The sequence below is a fragment of the Amblyraja radiata genome, chromosome 1 (assembly GCF_010909765.2).
Source record: "Amblyraja radiata isolate CabotCenter1 chromosome 1, sAmbRad1.1.pri, whole genome shotgun sequence".
Lineage (NCBI taxonomy): Eukaryota > Metazoa > Chordata > Chondrichthyes > Rajiformes > Rajidae > Amblyraja > Amblyraja radiata.
The window spans coordinates 85,291,388-85,311,164 of record NC_045956.1 but is presented as its reverse complement, the minus strand read 5'-3'; positions in this window follow the sequence as shown (position 1 = coordinate 85,311,164).

Below are 19,777 nucleotides of genomic sequence, written 5' to 3'. Positions count from 1 at the left end.
TAGGGTGTAAATAATGAGGCAGTTAAGGCAGTCTTCTTTGTGTCTTGACACAAAAAGCTGGAGTAACTCAACGGGACAGGCAGCATCTCTGGGGAGAAGGAATGGGTTACGTTTCAGGTTGAGAGCCTTCTTCAGAAGTCTGAAGAAAGGTCTCGACCCAAAATGTCACCCATTCCTTCTCACCCAAGATGCTGCCTGTCTCACTGAGTTATTCCAGCATTTTGTGTCTATCTTTAGTGTAAACCACCATCTGCAGTTCCTTCCTACATACTTCTTTTGTTATGTGCTGTTAATACTGTTCATTTAGAAACATCTGGCAACATCTCTGGAGAACATGGATAGGCGACGTTTCAGGTCGAGACCCTTCTTCAGATATATTGTCTGACCATACGTAAAGTGGAAAAGACAAAAGGATGGCAGGAATGAAAGAAAGAACAAAACAGAAAGATAGAACGAGGTTACTAATGTTGAAGAATTCAATATTGAGCCCAATTGATGTTGACCCTTCTGTTGTGAGGTAGACTGACTCCCCTTCTCCCTCCTCCCCTCCCCCCCCCCCCCCCCCCCTCCCCCCCCCCCCCCCCCCCCCCCCCAATATTTGTACATCCCCACTCCTGGGCTTTCCACTCGTCACTTTAATTTCATGTTTCATGTATCTTGTGTTTTTATGACTGTTGACAGAACAATTTCCCTGCTGGGATAAATAAAGTTCTTTCGTATCGTATCGTGTCATAAATGGGAAAACCTGCCACTAATGTATTGAAGGTCGCCGGTCACAAGTTTGCCGATTTGGAACAGTGAAATGCTTCTCCTGCAAAGAGAAAATGCACGTAGCCCCAGTGCATAAGACAAGACCCAGAAATGAAGGTCAGGGTAATATCAGCTGAGTAAGTCCTAAATGTGAAGGCAAAAGTGGTAGCAGAATGCCACTAAACACAAACCGAACAATACTAAATCTAATCAGCAGCGTGAAGGACAGCAAGATAATGTCACAATTATAATTACATTTTAATTTAATGGCCAGTATGTCCATATGTACAGTGACTAAGCTGCAAGAATGCTCAACTGTGGGAAGAGATTTGAAAATCAAGAGTTCAGCAGGGTAATTTAAATAAGAAGCCGAATGTACCTGGTCAAACCATGAGAACTCTAGGTCAGATTCCAAGACATAGTGTCTTATACTGTTAAAGATGAAGTGTGTGAAATCCTGGGTGAAATAAACATGGTGGAAGAGTAAATGCAGGTATATTTGTAGGAAGGAACTGCAGATGCTGGCTTACCCCGAAGATAGATACAAAATGCTGGAGTAGTTCAGCAGGACAGGCAGCAACTCTGGAGAAAAGGAATAGGTGATGTTTCGGGTCGAGACCATTACGAAGACTTCGGACCAGGAACACTGGGCCCGAGCATTTCCTTCCTAGCTTCCCACAATGTCCTAGAATACATTTGGTCAGGACCCATGGATCTGTCTACCTTAATGCCATTTAGGGCTTCCAACACATTTGCATTCATAATATGGACTCTCTCCAAAACATCACTTCTATTAACTTTTCCAAGACCTTGAGCATTTATGCTTTTCTCCACAGTAAATATAGATGAACTCGTTGCTCATTGAGGGACACTATTTTCTTTCTAATTAATCTCTTGCCCTTAATATACTTGTAGAGTCTATTTGGATTCTCCTTTACATTAACTGCTAAAGCTATCTCATGTCCCCTTTTTGCTTCCTTCATTTCACTCATGTTCTCCAATACCTCTATATTCCTCAAGGGATTCACTTGATCCCTGCTGCCTCTAGAGTTTCAGTTCTCGACCAGAAACATCACCCATTCCTTCTCTCCAGAGATGCTGCCTGTCCCACTGAGTTAGTCCAGCATTTTGTGCTTCTACCTGACATATGCCCCCTTCTTATTCTTGACCAGATTCTCAATATATCTCTTTTCATCAATAGACAACAGAAGGTTCCATACTCCTGAGAGCCTTGTTCGTCACACGAACAGGAACATGCTAGCTCTGAACTCTCACTATCTTAAGTTTTAAAAGCCTCCCACTAGCCAGATGTCCTTTGCCTGCAAACAGCCACCCCTTATCAACTTTGGAAAGTTCCTGTCAAGCCATCAAAATTGGCTTGACCTAGTTTAAGGCCTGTGGACCAATCCATAAATATTTAAAAACTAATAGAATTACGGTCAACGGTCCCTGCAGATTTCAGCAAGGCTTTTGGTAAAATCTCAAATAATAGGCTGACTAAATAAGTAAAAGTACGTCAATCCAAGGGAGAGTGTAAATTGGATCCAAAATTGAATTGGTGTCAGGAGACAATAGGTAATCATTGTGAGATATTTTTATGACTGGAAGTCACAGACCAGGAGTCCGACAGAGCACAGTACCCAATCCTTGGGTTTTACAATATATAGGATGATCTGGACTTAAATAAAGGGATATTGCAGTGGTTTATAGATGACACAACAATTGTCTGTGTGATTCACAAAAAGGAAGAAATCCTGAGTGAACAGAAGGGTTGAGATGGATGGGTCGGTTGTGCCGAAAGATGACAAATCCAGGAAAGTGTAAGATTGCATTTGCTGAGATGCAACGAGGCAAGGGAATACTCAATACACAATACATAGAAGGATATTGAGAGGTGAGGAAGAGCATAGGGACTTTGGAGTGTAAGTTCATAGACCCTTGAAGGTGGAGACCAGGTCAATATGGAGATTAAAATATCAGTGAGTTATTATCTGAAGCATTGAATATATAACAGAAGGGAGGTAATGCTACAGTTGTACACAGTACTTGTTGAGTCACAGGTTAAGCCTGTTGCTTAGTTCTCGTTACTACGTTACGAGGAAGAAGTGGCTGCATTGGAGATGGTGTAATTATATTTAAAGAGGTTGCCAGGACTGGAATATTTCTGCTATGAGGAACGAAGGGGTAAGCTGGGATTGTTTTCCTTGGAACATTGGAGGCTGATGGAAGAATTAATTAATATGTATAAAATTACAAATTAATTACATGTCATAAATATAACGGATTGTTTTCCTTAGCTCAGGGGTCAAAATCTCAGGGGCATAAATTTAAATTGTAATAGATGGTTTGGAAGGAAGATAGGAGTGAAATGTTTTCACCCAATAGGCAGTGGTGCTCTGGAACACTTCCAGAAGGGAAGGCAGAGGCTGAAATATGTAGGAAGGAGCTGCAGATGCTGGTGTAAACCAAAGATAGACACAAAATGCTGGAGTAATTCAGTCTGAAGAAGGGTCTCGACCCAAAACATCACCCATTCCTTCTCTCCAGAGATGCTGCCTGCCCCGCTGAGTTACTCCAGCATTTTGTGTCTATCAGAGCCAGAAATATCTGGTTGTGGGCTACAGGTCAAGTAATGGGATTAGCTTGGGTACACAAGGAACTGCAGATGCTGTAACCTTGAATAAAACACGTGCTGGAGTAGCTGATCTGCCTGAATGGAGTTTGTATGCTCTCTGACTGCGTGCGTTTTCCCTGGGAGCTCTGGTTTCCTCCCACTCTCCAAAAACGTACGGGTTTGTAGGTTAATTGGCTCCTATAAATTGTCTGTAGTGTGTAGGATAGTACTTGTGTACAGGGTGATCTTTGGTCGGCGCGGACTTCGTGGGCTTAAGGTCTTGTTTCCACGCTGTTTCTCTAAAGTTTAAAGATCAGGCAGCATCTGTGGAGGATATGGATAGGTAATGTTCCAGGTCAGGACTCTTCATCAGATTTAGCTTGGCTAGTCTTCTTTGGATGGCATTGACACAATGGGCCAAATTGCTTAATTCTGTATTGCAAATTTTCTCTGAATGACAAGTTGGGATTGTGGCAACATTGGACGAAGTATCATGTTGTGGATTTCAGTCCAGAACATTAACCTCGACAAAGTCTGAGAAGATCTTGTAAATGCTTCTTCTACTTGGCAATTACTGTCTCTCCATCCCCTATAAACTCTCATCATTCTTTGCTCTCTATGGAATCAGTTATTTTATATATTTGGGCCTTGACAATATCTTAACAACATTGAAGAATCCACAAGTGTTATTATTTTCAGCTGAAAAATAATCTTGGCCCATGATGTTGCCTGTCCATTCCCTCCACAGATGCTGCCTGGTCCATTAAGTTCCTCCAACACTTGCTCAATACTTTTTTTCTCAAGATTTCACCATCTGCAGTTCTTTGTGTCTCCATGGTTTTTGGTTAGTTGATGGATCTCCTGAGCTCCATCCATCCAGAAGGGTCTCAACCCAAAACGTCACCCATCCTTTTTTCTCCAGAGGTACTGCTTGACCAGCTGAGTTACTCCAGCACGTTGTGTCTACCTTTAATCTATCAACAGTTCAGGTCACTTTTTTTTTTGTTGGACCAGTCTTTGGGTGCTGAGAGCTTTTTTCGGCAGTGTGGTCTATCCCTTATAAACTCTCCTCATTCTTTGCTCTCTGTGGAATCAGCCCTTTTATATATTTGGGCCTTGACAATATCCAAATTTGCTCTGTGTTTGGTAGATAAACTGAGTGCAAGTTCTGATAAACCTCAGGGCAGGCTAAGAATTGTGGATACTCTGCTTCTCCCATTTGTTGAAGGTCTCATAAGCTTGGATGAAAGGTTCTGACCAAGAAGAACTTTCCTTGTGGGATCTTCGACATAGAACATAGAACACAGTGCACAAAGGGAACAGGCCCTTCTGCCCACAATGTTTGTGCCGAACATGATGTTAAACTGATCTCATCTGCTTATTCACGATCCATATCCCTCTATTCCCTGCACTTGTAAGTGTCTATCCAAAAGTCTCTTAAATGCCATGTATCTGTCTCCACTATGGCCCCTTGCAATGCACTCCAGCATCCCACTACTCTCTGTGTATAAAAACTTGGCCTGCACATCTCCATTAAACTTTCCTCCTCTCACCTTATAGCTGTGCCCTCTAGTGTTGGGCATTTCCACACTGGAAAAAAGGCTCAGACTGTCTACCCAATCAGCACCTCTCAAAAAGGTTTATACTGCTGTCAAGTCTCCTCTCAACCTCTGACATTCCAGATAAATCAATCCAGGTCTACCCAACCACTCCCTGTAGCTGAAACCCTCTAATTCAGGCAGTATTCTGGTAAACCTCCTCTACACCAAAGCCTCTGCATCTTTCCTGTAATAAAGCGACCAGATCTGCACACAATACTCCAAATGCGGCCTAACCAAAGTCCTATATAGCTGCACCGTGACTTCCTGACTCTTATATTCAATGCTCCTAGCAATGTAGGCAAGCATACCATATGACTTCTTTAGCACTCTATACTTGTGCTGGCACTTTCAGTGAGCAATGAACTTGGACTCCAAGATCACCCTGCACATCAATGCTGTTAAGGATCTTGCCATTATCTGTATACTCTCTCTCTTCTATTCAACCTTCCAAAGTGCAACACTCCTCACACTTGCTCGTGTGAAAATCAATCTGCCATTTCTCTGCCCATGTCTGCAGCTGATCGATATCCCATTGTATCTTCTGTCAACCTTCCTCACTGGCTGCAACTCCTACAATTTTAATGTTGTCAGCAAACGTACTCACCAACACATCAACAATTATGTCCAGCCCATTTATATATATATATATATATATATATATATATATATATCACAGATAGCAGAGGTCCCAGCACAGATCCCTGCGGAACTGCGCTGATCACAGACCTTCAGCCTGAATATCTACCTACCAACGCAACCATCTGTCTTCTAACAATGAGCTAACATTCATTCAACATTCATTTCAACATTCATTTTCTTGTAGCTGAATTTCTATGATCTTTATCATTTAAGTTACCAGGCTGAAGAAAATGAAATGGATTCGGGGATTTGTTAGTATAATAGTTGTTGATATCTGTCATAACTTGATTGAAAATGCACCATAGAAAACATCCTATTTGGAAGCACCACTGCTTGGTTTGGCAACTGTTCTTCCCAAGACTGCAGGAAATTGCAGAGTTGTGGACACCACCCAGTACATTATGCAAACCACCCTATCCCATTAATTCCATCTACACCTCATGCTGCCTCAGGAAAGCAGTCAACATAATCCAAGATCAAAGAAGAGGCAGCCTGGTAGTGCAGAGATAAAGTTGCTGCCTTACATCACCAGCGACCCGGGTTCGATCCTGACTACGGGTGCTGTCTGTATGGAGTTTGTATGTTCTCCCCGTGACTTGCGAGGGTTTTCTCCGGGATCTCCGGTTTCCTCCCACACTCCAAAGACGTACAGGTTTGTAGCTGTATTGGTATAATTGTAAATTGTTCCTAGTGCGTGTAGGATATTGTAACTGTGCGGGGATCGCTGGTTGTTGCGGATTTGGTGGGCCATAGGGGCTGTTTCCGCTCTCTATCTTTAAACTAAAATAAACTAAACCACTCACTCCCCAGCCATTCTCTCTTCTCCCCCCTCCTTTTGGGCAGACCATACAAAAGCTTGAGAACACATACCATCAGATTGAAGAACAGCTACTTCCCCAATGTGATCAGATTCTTGAATGGGCCTCTGTATCCCCGAGCTTCCAATCTACCTCGTTGAAGTCCTTGCACTGTTTTTAATTGCAATTTTTTTTGTAGCTGTAACACTATATTCTGTACTTTATTAATTTTCTCTTTTGCTCTCTCGGGAAAGCAGTCACTCATTGAAAGTTGTTTAGTATGCTCTGTTTAGGAAGGAGCTGCAGTGCTGGCTTATACTGAAGATAGACACAAAATGCTGGAGCAACTTGACAGGTCAGGTAGCATCTCTGGAGAAAAATAATAGTTGACAAACTGTTGTTTGTCATGTACATCAATGATCTGGATGATGGTGTGGTAAATTGGATTAGTAAGTATGCAGATGATACTAAGATAGGTGGTGTTGTGGATAATGAAGTAGATTTCCAAAGTCTACAGAGAGATTTAGGCCATTTGGAAGAATGGGCTGAAAGATGGCAGATGGAGTTTAATGCTGATAAGTGTGAGGTGCTACATTTTGGCAGGACAAATCAAAATAGGACGTACATGGTAAATGGTAGCGAATTGAGGAATGCAGTTGAACAGAGGGACCTAGGAATAACTGTGCATAGTTCCCTGAAGGTGGAATCTCATGTAGATAGGTTGGTAAAGAAAGCTTTTAGTGTGCTAGCCTTTATAAATCAGAACATTGAGTATAGAAGTTGGGATGTAATGTTAAAATTGTACAAGGCATTGGTGAGACCAATTCTGGAGTATGGTGTACAATTTTGGTCGCCCCATTATAGGAAGGATGTCAACAAAATAGAGAGAGTACAGAGGAGATTTACTAGAATGTTGCCTGGGTTTCAGCAACAAAGTTACAGAGAAAGGTTGAATAAGTTAGGTCTTTATTCTTTGGAGCGTAGAAGGTTAAGGGGGGACGATATAGGTCTTTAAAATGATGAGAGGGATAGACAGAGTTGACGTGGATAAGCTTTTCCCATTGAGAGCAGGGAAGATTCAAACAAGAGGACATGACTTCAGAATTAAGGGACAGAAGTTTAGGGGTAACATGAGGGGGAACTTCTTTACTCAGAGTGGTAACTGTGTGGAATGAGCTTCCAGTGGAAGTGGTGGAGGCAGGTTCGAATTTATCATTTAAAAATAAATTGGATAGGTATATGGATGGGAAAGGAATGGAGGGTTATGGTCTGAGTGCAGGTAGATGGGACTAGGGGAAAATAAGTGTTCGGCACGGACTTGTAGGGCCGAGATGGCCTGTTTCCGTGCTGTAATTGTTATATGGCTATATGGTTATATGATGTTTCTGGTCAGAACTGAAGAAGGCGTCTGACCTAGAACATCGCCTGTTATTTTTCTCCAGAGATGCTGCCTGACCCGCTGAGATACTCCAGCAATTTGTGTCCATCTATAGTTTGATCTGCCTGGATAGCATGGAAAGCAAAGTTTTTCATTGTATCGTGGTACACGTCAACAACAGCAAACCAATACAAAACATAGAACATAGAAAAAAAGGTGCAGGAGTAGGCCATTCGGCCCTTCAATTCAGCACCGCCATTCAATATGTCCATTGCTAATTATCTAAAATCAGTACCCTTTTCCTGCTTTTTTCCCCATATCCCTTGATACCAATACCAATACAAATGACATAATCTAACATATGGCATGTGCTATAAACTGAAGAGGCAACCAGGCAGGTTAGAGAAGTGAAAAATGGACATCAGAGAAATTGAGAAAATGAAAAGTGTCAATAATCATCTCAAAAGAAGAGGTAAGCAATTTGCGGTGTATGTAAATATGTTTGACGTGATTTGGTAAAACTGAAGACAATAGAAATTACAGAGAAAACTCTTCATTGCCACAGAACAAGATAGTTATAGTTGCTGCAGCCCGGGGGCATCACCTGGAACATCTAAGGGCAGTGCAATTGGTGTAACAAGCACTTGATAATAGAAAAACATAGAAACATAGAAAATAGGTGCAGGAGGAGGCCATTCGGCCCTTCGAGCCAGCACCGCCATTCATTGTGATCATGGCTGATCATCCCAAATCAATAACCCGTGCCTGCCTTCTCCCCATATCCCTTGATTCCACTAGCCCCTAGAGCTCTATCTAACTCTCTCTTAAATCCATCCAGTGATTTGGCCTCCACTGCCCTCTGTGGCAGGGAATTCCATAAACTCCCTGGGTGAAAATGTTTTTTCTCACCTCAGTCTTAAATGACCTTGTCATCAACTTAAATTCAATGGGGAGATTCTCTGAAGATTACACAATGTTCAGTTCACTTTACAATTACTCATTATAAAGGTGAAGAAGTCATGGAAGCAGCTCATGATGCCACTTTATTCCCCTATGAAATCAATTAACAGGTCATCAATATAGGTCATCAATATAGGTCATCAATAGATTGAGTCGATATGCAGCCAATTCCTGGCAAGCATGTAGTTTGTCCTGGATGGCAGCAAATAACTTTCATGATGCACATGTTAAGGACATGATAATCTCCGGATATACCTTTATGCATATGTATGTGATCTGACAACCTCAAATAAACAGTATCTGGTGTTCTCCATGGTTTCCACATATTACTCTGCATGCTCTGTACATTACTGTACTGCAGACTGGGGATCCAAAGGAATACGTCCATTACAACTTAAGATAATGCACTGATTTACATTCCTGAAATGGATTCAATTCTCTAAATGTGGGGTAACATGTTCCTCTCAAAATGTTTCTCCCGGTGAACAGAATACTTTGCAATCCACTCCATCTAGTGGCCCATTCAAGAACAAAGGTTGATTGTGAGTTGAGGTACTGATCTAAAGGTAAATGCAATATGATAAATCAACCTAACGCAAGCACACATTGAGAAGTGTTCAGTGTACACTAGGTTAAATGTGACCAATCACAAGTATATTGAATCACGTGCTTTCACTGATTTTATAGGGGAAAAAAATAGCTGTAGGGGCTGCTTTTATGACTTACTCACCTCAACATTAGCCAAGGAGAGAAACAATTATTTGTCCTCATCCACGCCAGTATATCCGTCGCAGAGGCATCTTCCTGATACTTGGAATGGGCTGCACAGTGGCGTTCTGGTAGAGCTGCTGCCTTACAACATCAGAGACCTGGGTGTGATCCTGACTAAGGGTTCTGTCTGTGCAGAGTTTGTACGTGCTCTCTGTGACCACGTGAGTTTTCTCCGGATGCTCCGGTTTCCTCCCAAACTTTAAAGGTATACAGACATAGATTAATTGGCTTCGATAAAATTGGAAATTGTCTCTAGTATAAAGGATAGTTTAGTGTATGTATGGGGTGATCACTGGTCGGTGCAGAGGGCCAGTTTCCGCACTGTACCTCTAAAGTCTAAAGTCTAAAGAGTGATCATTGCACAATAATTGTCTGGAAACAGTAAACTACTGACTTAATAGTCTAATATCAGTGGTGGAAAACGTGCTGGAGTCTGTGGTGAAATAAATAATAACAGAAATTTTGAGGTGAATAAATGAGCAGAGTAAGCATTAGTTGGTGAAAGGAAAATAATGTTTGACTCCTCCGGTGAAATTTTTTGAGGAGGTGACTAGGAAAATAGTTAAGGAGGAACCAGTGGCAGAGTATACTTGTATTTTAAGTTTTTACTTGAGGCTGATCAGCTAGAATAGAGCACAAAGTGTTGTGGATAACACAGTCATGGATTGATCAGTTCAGTTCATTTTAACATACAAAACATAGATTAGATTAGATTAGATTAGATTAGATTAGATTAGATTAGATTAGATTAGATTCGTTTATTGTCATTCAGACCTTTCGGTCTGAACAAAATTTTGTTTCCCTGCAGTCATACATATAATTAAAAAATGACAAAAACACACAATCAACACAAATTTAACATCCACCACAGTGAGTTCACCAAACACCTCCTCACTGTGGTGGAAGGCAAAATCTTAAAGTCTCTGCCTCTTCCCTCTTTGTTCTCCCTCTGCGCCGTGGCGATCCAGGCTCCAGATGTTGTGACCCCACCGGGTGATGGTAAATGCCGCGGCTCAACCGTGCTCCGCGAACGGGGCGGTTCAAACTCCGCGGGTGGTCGCTGCCGCCGCCACAGCTCCGAGGCCGAGTCCGGTCTCCGCTGCTGCTGCCGCCACCACAGCTCCAGGGCCGAGTCGGGTCTCTGCTGTCGCTGCCATCGCTGCTGCTGCTGCCGCCGCCACAGCTCCGGGGCCGGGTCGGGTCTCCGCTGCCGCTGCCACCGCCGCCGCCACAGACCAGGGGCCAAGTCGGGTCTCCGTTGCCGCTGCCTCCGCCACAGCTTCAGGGCCGAGTCGGGTCTCCGCTGCCACTGCCTCCGCCACAGCTTCGGGGCCGAGTCAGGTCTCCGCTGCCACTGCTGCCGCCGCCACAGCCCAGGGGCCGAGTCGGGTCTCCGCTGCCGCTGCTGCTGCTGCTGCCGCCACAGCTCCGGGGCCGAGTCGGGTCTCCGCTGCCGCTGCCACTGCTGCCGCCGCCACAGCCCAGGGGCCGAGTCGGGTCTCCGCTGCCGCTGCTGCTGCTGCTGCCGCCTCAGCTCTGGGGCCGGGTCGGGTCTCCGCTGCCGCTGCTGCTGCTGCTGCCGCCACAGCTCCGGGGCCGAGTCGGGTCTCCGCTGCCACTGCTGCCGCCGCCACAGCTCCGAGGCCGCAAGCTCCGCCATTAGGCCTCAGCACAGACGGAGACGGGGACGGGGAATACGACAGAAAAAAAGTCGCATCCCCCGAAGGAAGAGACCAAAGCATGTTTCTCCCACCCCACCCACACACATACACAACTTAATAAAACAAAATTAACTAAAACATGACAAGGGAACAAAAAGAAAGAAAAAAAACAGACGGACTGCAGGTGGGCCGCAGCTGTTAAGCCAGCGCCGCCATCTTGAACTCATAGAACACAGAAACATAGAAAAATAGGTGCAGGAGTAGGCTGTTCGGCCCTTTGAGCCAGCACTGCCATTCAATGTGATCATGGCTGATCATCTAAAATCAGTACCCCGTTCCTGCTTTTTCCCCATATCCCTTGATTCCTTTAAGGGCCTGATCCACTTAGGCGACTTTTTAGGCGAGTGCAGGAGACTCTGTGCTCGCCACATGATCGCCACATAGCTGCCACATGTTTGCTGGTGGTCTCTAGTGAGTCTCCTTCATGGTCGCGAGGAGTTCCCGCATTCTGGTCAGTATGGTCGCCGCAAATCTTTCAACATATTGAAACATTTTCTGCAACCAAAAATTTGTTGCCATGGGGAATATCGATAATCCTGTAGTCGTATGTGCAGTTGTAGTGGGGTCGCCATGTAGTTATGGGTAGTCGAGGTAGTCGTAGTTAGTTTTAGCTAATCGCCTTTGCTGACCAGTCATTTTCATTGGCTCATGGGGGGAAAAAAACGTAAGCACGAGTTTTCAGAACCAAGGATAACCGACCGGTAATGTTAAATGCCCGCCAAACTTCACAGCTGTGTATCTATGGGAGAGCGCTTAGGACTGCGTGACCTTCTGGAGTGTCTCTGTTTGAGCGAGTTCTAGAAGGCTTGAACAGGCAGATATGAGGATCGAACCCACGCTGGTTAGGTACAGTGGTGAGAACTGTAATTGTGTTTTGTCAAAATAAAGATTAGTTGATCAAGTGCTTGATTCAGTAGTTTTTGACTGAAACTAGACTGGGGGGAAGCTTAGAACGAGCAATTTACAGTAGCATAATTAATACTGAAGTGTATGGGCACATCGTATCTGCTCAAGTTCAAACAAATGCCTCAATACTCATTGGCCGGCGGTTCATCCTATAGCAAGACAATGATCCCAAACATACCGCTAAAGCAACAAAGGAGTTTTTCAAAGCTAATAAATGGTCAATTCTTGAGTGGACAAGTCAATCACCCGATCTGAACCCAATTGAGCATGTTTTTATATGCTGAAGAGAAAACTGAAAGGGACTGGCTCCCAAAACAAGCACAAGCAAAATATGGCGGTAATACAGGCCTGTCAGGGCATCACCAGAGAAGACACCCAGCAACTGGTGATGTCCATGAATCGCAGACTTCAAGCAGTCAATGCATGCAAAGGATATGCAATACAATACTAAACATGCCTACTTTCATTTACATGACATTGCTGTGTCCCTGAAATGGGGGGGACTGCTGTAATTTCTACATGTTGAAGCCAAAATATATAAAAATGGCCTTTATTAAAATCTGATAATGTGCACTTTAACCACGTGATTTGTTTCTATCACAAATCTCAAATTGTGGAGTACAGAGGCAAATAAATAAATGATGGGTCTTTGTCCCCAATATTATGGAGAGCACTGTATGTTCAGTAATACCCCAGATTGTCTCTCTTGCTCCAGTCCCACACTACCCTTAGGGCCTCATTGTGAAATCATGTTTTATAGTTTTTATTGTTAGTTTGTGCTATGTTATGTTCTACATCCTCAATTTCTCATCTGCTCCATGATCTTCACTCTCCTGCCACTCCCTCCCTCTTCATTCACCCGACTGCCTTGAAGGAATGCCAAAAGATATTGTATAGAAAATCACAAGAGGAGGCCATTCAGGTTGTCCCTGGACTGAATGATGGAATGCAATACATGAATGAAATGGTTCCAAGAATGTCACTGTGGGGCAGATGGTAGAGCTGCTGCCTCACATTTCAAGTTCAATCCTGGCGTTCAGGGATCCTGCCTGTGCAGAGTTTGCACAACTGCATGGATTTTCTCTAGGAACTCCAGTTTGCTCATACTTACCAAATAAATGTGTGGGTTGGTAGGTTAAGTGGTAACTGTAAATTGCCCCTAGTTTGCAGGTAACAGGCAGAGTCTTGTGGGGAGGGGGGGGGGCATCTAAGGAGCATTGCATGCCACCCATGTGAGCCATTCAGCCCGTGTTTATGTATTTATGTATTATGTTTATGTATTTCTTCATGCGGGCAAGGTTCTGCACCCATAGCAAGGCAACCCATAATAAGGGTCTGAGGAAGGGTTCCAACCCGAAACATCACCCATCCTATTTCTCCAGGGATGCTGCATGACCCGCTGAGTTACTCCAGCACTTTGTCTGTGCAAGGTTTCAACTATCAGATCTATACCCTTCACTATGTACAAATTAACCCACTGTGTGGATCACAGAACATCTCCTGCATACTTGCTTGTTTCTCGTGAAGTTTTATTTCCTCTGTGCTGGTCTTTGTTATTGAAGAATAGAAGTTATTTTTTACCAAGCTCAGAACCCAGCACGTTATTCATATCAGCACCCGTGTGAGCTTTGTATGAGATCACATTACATTGTTAGGTTGCTCAAATTCATGACAGTGATTTCATTGCAGGGCATCATCAAATAAGAGCAGAACAATGGACGGCCAACACATTGCAGACAGGGCCCTCACAATTGGCAGGCAAGGAGATTTTCATCTGGTCACTCTGCACAGATTTAAACCCAGATCCCAGTATTAATGGATTTATAAAGTAAGATCTTAAGTCAGTTGCTTAACTTACAACACTTAAAGAAGCTAGCAGTGGAAAGAGCAGAGCAAGTTCACCTTAATAAGGTGAACACAAATAAACGACTGGTTAACCACCATCTGGTTGCAAGTCAAGCATTAGTTGTCTTCAAATACCCAGCTGCCTTAACTCAATACATTTTCTGGCTTCCCTTGTTAATAAACATCAAAGAGAGTTGGAGTATTATTTTGTTCTGGCATATTGTTGAGCCTTTCTTGCTGTTCCCATCATTTTTTTTCCTAATTGGTAGAATTGATTGCCACCCTTTGATATGTTTCTTCAGTGACATACAAAATAACCCAATTTACATACAGCATTGCTGGGCAAGATCTGATGCTTTACTCTCTTTTAACTGCACAGCTGAGCATGTCTCTGAGCCCCAGTTCTTCCTGTTTGATCAGGTGGAAGAAACCAAGCAGAAAGTACTGTAGCTCTTTTTTTTCTCTGAGGAAATTGCTCAGTTGTTGAAATTTTTCCAGTTAAATCTGAAATTTCCACAATTTCTCAAATCTGCTATATCTCATTTATGTGCCATTAGACACATGTTTATATGTAATTGAAAACAGCTGCTATGTTATGACAATGTGCATTTATTTCTGAGGTAAAACCCTTAGACATTTTTAAATGTTTAATGCGAGAATACCTCACTGGAACAGTTATCCCAATTTTACGTTTGAGAACAGGCTACAAAATAGATTTTTTTTTGTTATTGCTAAACTGCAGGTAGTTGTAGCAAAATAGTGCCTGGAAATTATCTCTTCAAGTTTGTAAGTTCCCATCAAATGGTGAATATGCATCGGATTTTACTGAGTACATCAATTGAAAAGTTATCTAACCATGCTACTTAATATTTAATCAAAATTCATTAAATAGTTTGATGAATGGCACCCAATAGAGGAGGATTTATAGCTGGCTTCAGAAATACAAATCACATTGCGTACTTGGTTATATTCTTCTTTTGACTGGCTAAAGCGAATGATAGCAAAAAAAGAGCAGGTTAATTTTTTTAAAAAGGCACAAAATGTTGGAGTAACTCAACGGTTCAGGCAACATCCCTGAAGAATATCGATAGGCAACATTTTGGGTTGACACCCTTCTTCAGGCTGCTTTCTTTGTTAACCAGCAGCTGCAGTTCCTTGTTTCTCCAGGTTAATTAGAATTGTATCTTGAGGTTTGACAACCATTTGATGAGAACTGGGCCAGTAGTGAGCATTGTTTCAGGCCTCCTTTGATGTGCAATTCAGGGTCATGATTGCGATGCACTCTGTGACATGCCGGAGGAAAGAAATTGTACACTGTGGATACAAAAGTGGTAAATGTCATTCTATCCAGTGAAGTGTGAAGGAGGGCATTTACAACAAGGAAATAGACAACAGATGGTACACAAAAAAGCTGGAGAAACTCAGCGGGTGCAGCAGCATCTATGGAGCGAAGGAAATAGGCAACGTTTCGGGCCGAAACCCTTCTTCAGAGGGGTTTTTTCCTTCGCTCCATAGATGCTGCTGCACCCGCTGAGTTTCTCCAGCTTGTTTGTGTACCTTCGATTTTCCAGCATCTGCAGTTCCTTCTTAAACAATAGACAACAGATGATTGGTTACCAAAAAGAGCAGAAGGATTTTGGAGTGCATACCTGCAAGTACCTAAGGTAGCAGGGCAGGTAGATACGTTGATTATAAGCCAAGGGATGGTTTATAAGAGCAGGGAAGTTATGCTAAAACTGCTACAGAGCATGTGCAGGTAAAATAAACAGTACACAGATGCAGCAAGGTTCATTTGGGAGATATTTAAAACATCATTACTTTACAAGAGGTCTGTTCATGCGCCTGATAACAACTGTGTTTGAATCTGGTGCAATGTGCTTTCAAGGTTTTTATATCTTCTGCCTGACAGAATAGGGAAGGAATGATCAGTGTGTGGTCCTTGAATATGTTGGCTGCTTTGCAAAGGCAGAGTGAAGTCAAGAATTAAGAGAGTCAAGAGTGTTTTATTGTCATGTGTTCCAGATAGAACAATGACATTCTTACTTGCAGCAGCACAACAGAATTTGTAAAAAATAATACACTCTAAACAATATAATAAACGAGAGAGAAAAAAAAAAGAATTCATAGCCACAAATACATATATATAGATCATATAGGATAGGTAGGCACAAAATGCTGGAGTAACTCAGCGGGACAGGCAGTATCTCTGGAGCGTAGGTATGGGTGGCATTTTTGGTCAAGACCCTTATTTAGACTGATGTCAGGTGAGTGGGCGGGACAGAGATAGAATGTAGTCAGAGACGGAAAGACTCGTGGGAGAACTGGGAAGGAGGAGGGGATGGAGAGAGAGTAGATATATATATGTGTGTGTGTGTGTGTGTGTGTGTGTGTATATATATATACACACATATATACATACATATATACAAATACACACTAGACTAAGTGGGACCCGCTGGTCCCCCAACGGAATATTCCACCTCTCCACCAATTCCAATATTGCTGGCCAGTGGTGGTAGGGCTTTCAGGAACACTAGTATGGGAGTTGTGGGCCGAAGGGACTGGTTTTCAGAGGGATAGTATGGACATTGTGGGCCAAATGGATTCTTGGGCTGGCAGCTCAATCACTCAGGCCTGGTGGGCTGGCAGCTCAGTCAATCAGGCCTGGTGTGCTGGCAGCTCAGTCACTCAGGCCTGGTGAGCTGGCAGCTCAGTCACTCAGACCTGGTGGGCTGGCAGCTCGGAAACTACCAGAAATTCTGCCCAAAACAGGTGAGAGACTCTGTGAGAGAGAGAAGGGGGAGAAGGTGGCGAATCAATTTTGGACAATGAAGGAGGAAAGTCTATCCTGGCCTGGATCTCACTGGGAGCAAATGGATACTGGGGTGAGGTTTAATACTTGTAGGAGAAATACTTACTGATGGGCCGAAGGGACTCCTGGGCTAGTACAGGCCTGATGGGCCGAAGGGGCTCTTTAAAAAAAAAATCTGAGTGAAAGGCACTTTTTCTGGACTTTTCTTGGCCTGGAATGGGCATTTGGGGCCAAAATGCTCCTCCTGTGCATTTTGGGCAAAATGGACTGGTTTCTAGGCTAATAGGGGCCTTGTGGGCTGAAATTAGTGGTTTCAGGCAGGCCAAACAACTCATTTCATTTCATTTCCAATTACATTGCAGTTTCGAGCACAGGGCAGGCCAAGCCAAACAGCTGATTGCATTTTCACTTAATTTCCATTGCCATTGCACTTTCAAGCACAGGGCAGCCTCAAGCCAAACAGCTGATTGCATTTTCACTTCATTTCCATTGTCACTGCACTTTCAAGCACAGGGAAGGCTCAAGCCAAACAGCTCACATTTTCACTTCATTTCCATTGCCATTGCAGTTTCAAGTACAGGGCAGGCTCAAGCCAAACAGATCATTGCATTTTCACTTAATTTCCATTGCCATTGCAGTTTCAAGCCCAGGGCAGGCCAAACAACTCATTTCATTTTCATTAAGGGCTAACAAATCATTTATTCAAGTATATTGCATACTCACAGTGTTCTATAGTTTCCCAGCTCAGACAGAGTGTTGTGACCTCTCCCTCACCGTCTTGCAGACAGACTGAGCCACGCCCACACTTCCGGGTTATATAGTCCCTCCCCCTCCTCCTCCCACCAGAAGGGGCATGGCCTTCATGGCGGTGATTGACAGGAGAGAGAATCTCAAGATTTTTTAAACACTAATAAGTCTTTTATTTTTCATCAATGGGAAAAATCCTCAGGGCCTGCGCAGCGGAGGAGGTGAGTAAGATGGCCAAAAAATCACAGCCATATGTGGTAGCATTTTTTTCTAAAATCAAAGCACAGTGCAAACAGGAAGTGATCAAGATGAGACTTTTAATTTTATATATATAACACATAAAAAACAAACAATAATAGTTCAATAATAGCAATAATAGTCTATGTAGTTCAGAGCTTATTTGAGGTTGTAGTGTTCAATAGATGAATGGCTGCAGGGAAGTGAACCTGGATGTTACAGTTTTCTGGCTCCTGTATCTTCCTCCCAATGGCAGGGGTGAAATGTGTGTGTGGCCAGGGTGGTGTGTGTCTCTGATTATGCTGGTTGATGTCGATAAAGTGTAGATAAAGTAAACAGAGGATTGTGGGTAGGGGTGGAGACTGCTTTGCATTTTATACTGGGTTACTCCCCAAGACTGCAATTTCTTGCGGTCTTGGGCAGAGCAGTTGTCGATTCAAGTTGTGACGCTTCCTGATAGGATTCCTTCTGTGATGAATTAATAGAAATTTATCAGAGTCATTTGAGACATCCCAAATTACCTTATTCTTTCCATAGAGTTTGGTGATGATCATTTGTGGACAGTATTGGTCGTCATGTCATAGAAAGGAAGGTACTGATGAATTTGGCACAGATTGCAAATCGGAAGCTTCATTCGTGATACCGTGCATCAGGACTCTGCAAAAGACATGGAGCATTGTGACCAAAAATGTTTCCTTAACTTATTTCCACATTAGGGTGGATGGACGATACCTCCATTTGATGAGAGTTTATGATTAGTCACAATCTTCATGGCTAAATATTGTACCCTGCAGCCAGTGCATTCACACTTAACATGTTGATACAGGGATACACAATGCCATTCGAGTTAATAAACATCCTTGCCTGCCATTCAGAAATGATCTTATCATGTTGTCCACAATAAGATTGCTCCACAAGGCAATGGAATTCATGATGGCTAAAGAACATGTGATAAGTTAAGTACCTTATCAAAAGGACGAACCCTGTCCGAGTCACTCCAAATATAATTAGCACTGTCCTCTCATGCTTAGTTTAGTTGACTTTAGAAATATGGTATGAAAAAAGACCCTTTGACCCACCAAGTACATGACAATCATCGATCACCCATTTACACCAGTTCCCACTTTCTCATCCACTCCCTACACACCAGTGGCAATTTTACAGAGCCCAATTAACTTACAAACTTGCATGTCTTTGGGTGGTGGGAGGAAACTGGAGCATCTGGAGGGAACCCATGCAATCACAGGGAGAAAGTACAAATTCCATACAGACAGCACCCAAGATCAGGATCAAACCCAGGTCTCTGGCGCTGCCCCACTGTGCCATCCCATTCCTGTTAGGAATGGGGCAATTAAAACAATGCAACTACGTTTCCCGCTGTAAATTCTTGAACTAGAGCCTGCTAACCATTATCTCATTCTTGAATAGAGAAGGGAATGTTTTGTGAATGTCACAAATAATATTTACTTGATTTGGCTGGCCCTGCTGAATTACTGATGCATGTGAGTTGTGAGATATCATTGCAAAGATCAGAATTACCTGTTGGTCTTCAGTCTGATTAACAGGAACTGGGTATTGGTAAGTGATGGGTGTGGAGTTTGTTATGTTTTGGGGAGTATGTAGGATTAACAATGTACTTGGTAGGATTTGAAGAAGCATTCACCCAACTTGATCTCATAAATTCATGTTCATAAATTATAGAAGCAGAATTAGGCCATTCAGCACATCACGTCTACTCCGCCATGCAATCATGGCACACCTATAGTTCATTCTCAACCCCATTCTTCTGCCTTCTCCCCATAACCCCTGACTCCCATACTAATCATGTATTAGATCATTGAACTTTAGTGGTACTGTATTCAGGTCTTTCTGATATATTTGCTGTATCTACTATCTTCACAGTGTGCGTTAGGAGAGCCTCCTTAAGGGCCTGTCCCACTTAGGCGATTTTTTTCGGGGACTGCCGGCGACTGTCATAGTCGCAGCAGGTCGTCGAAAA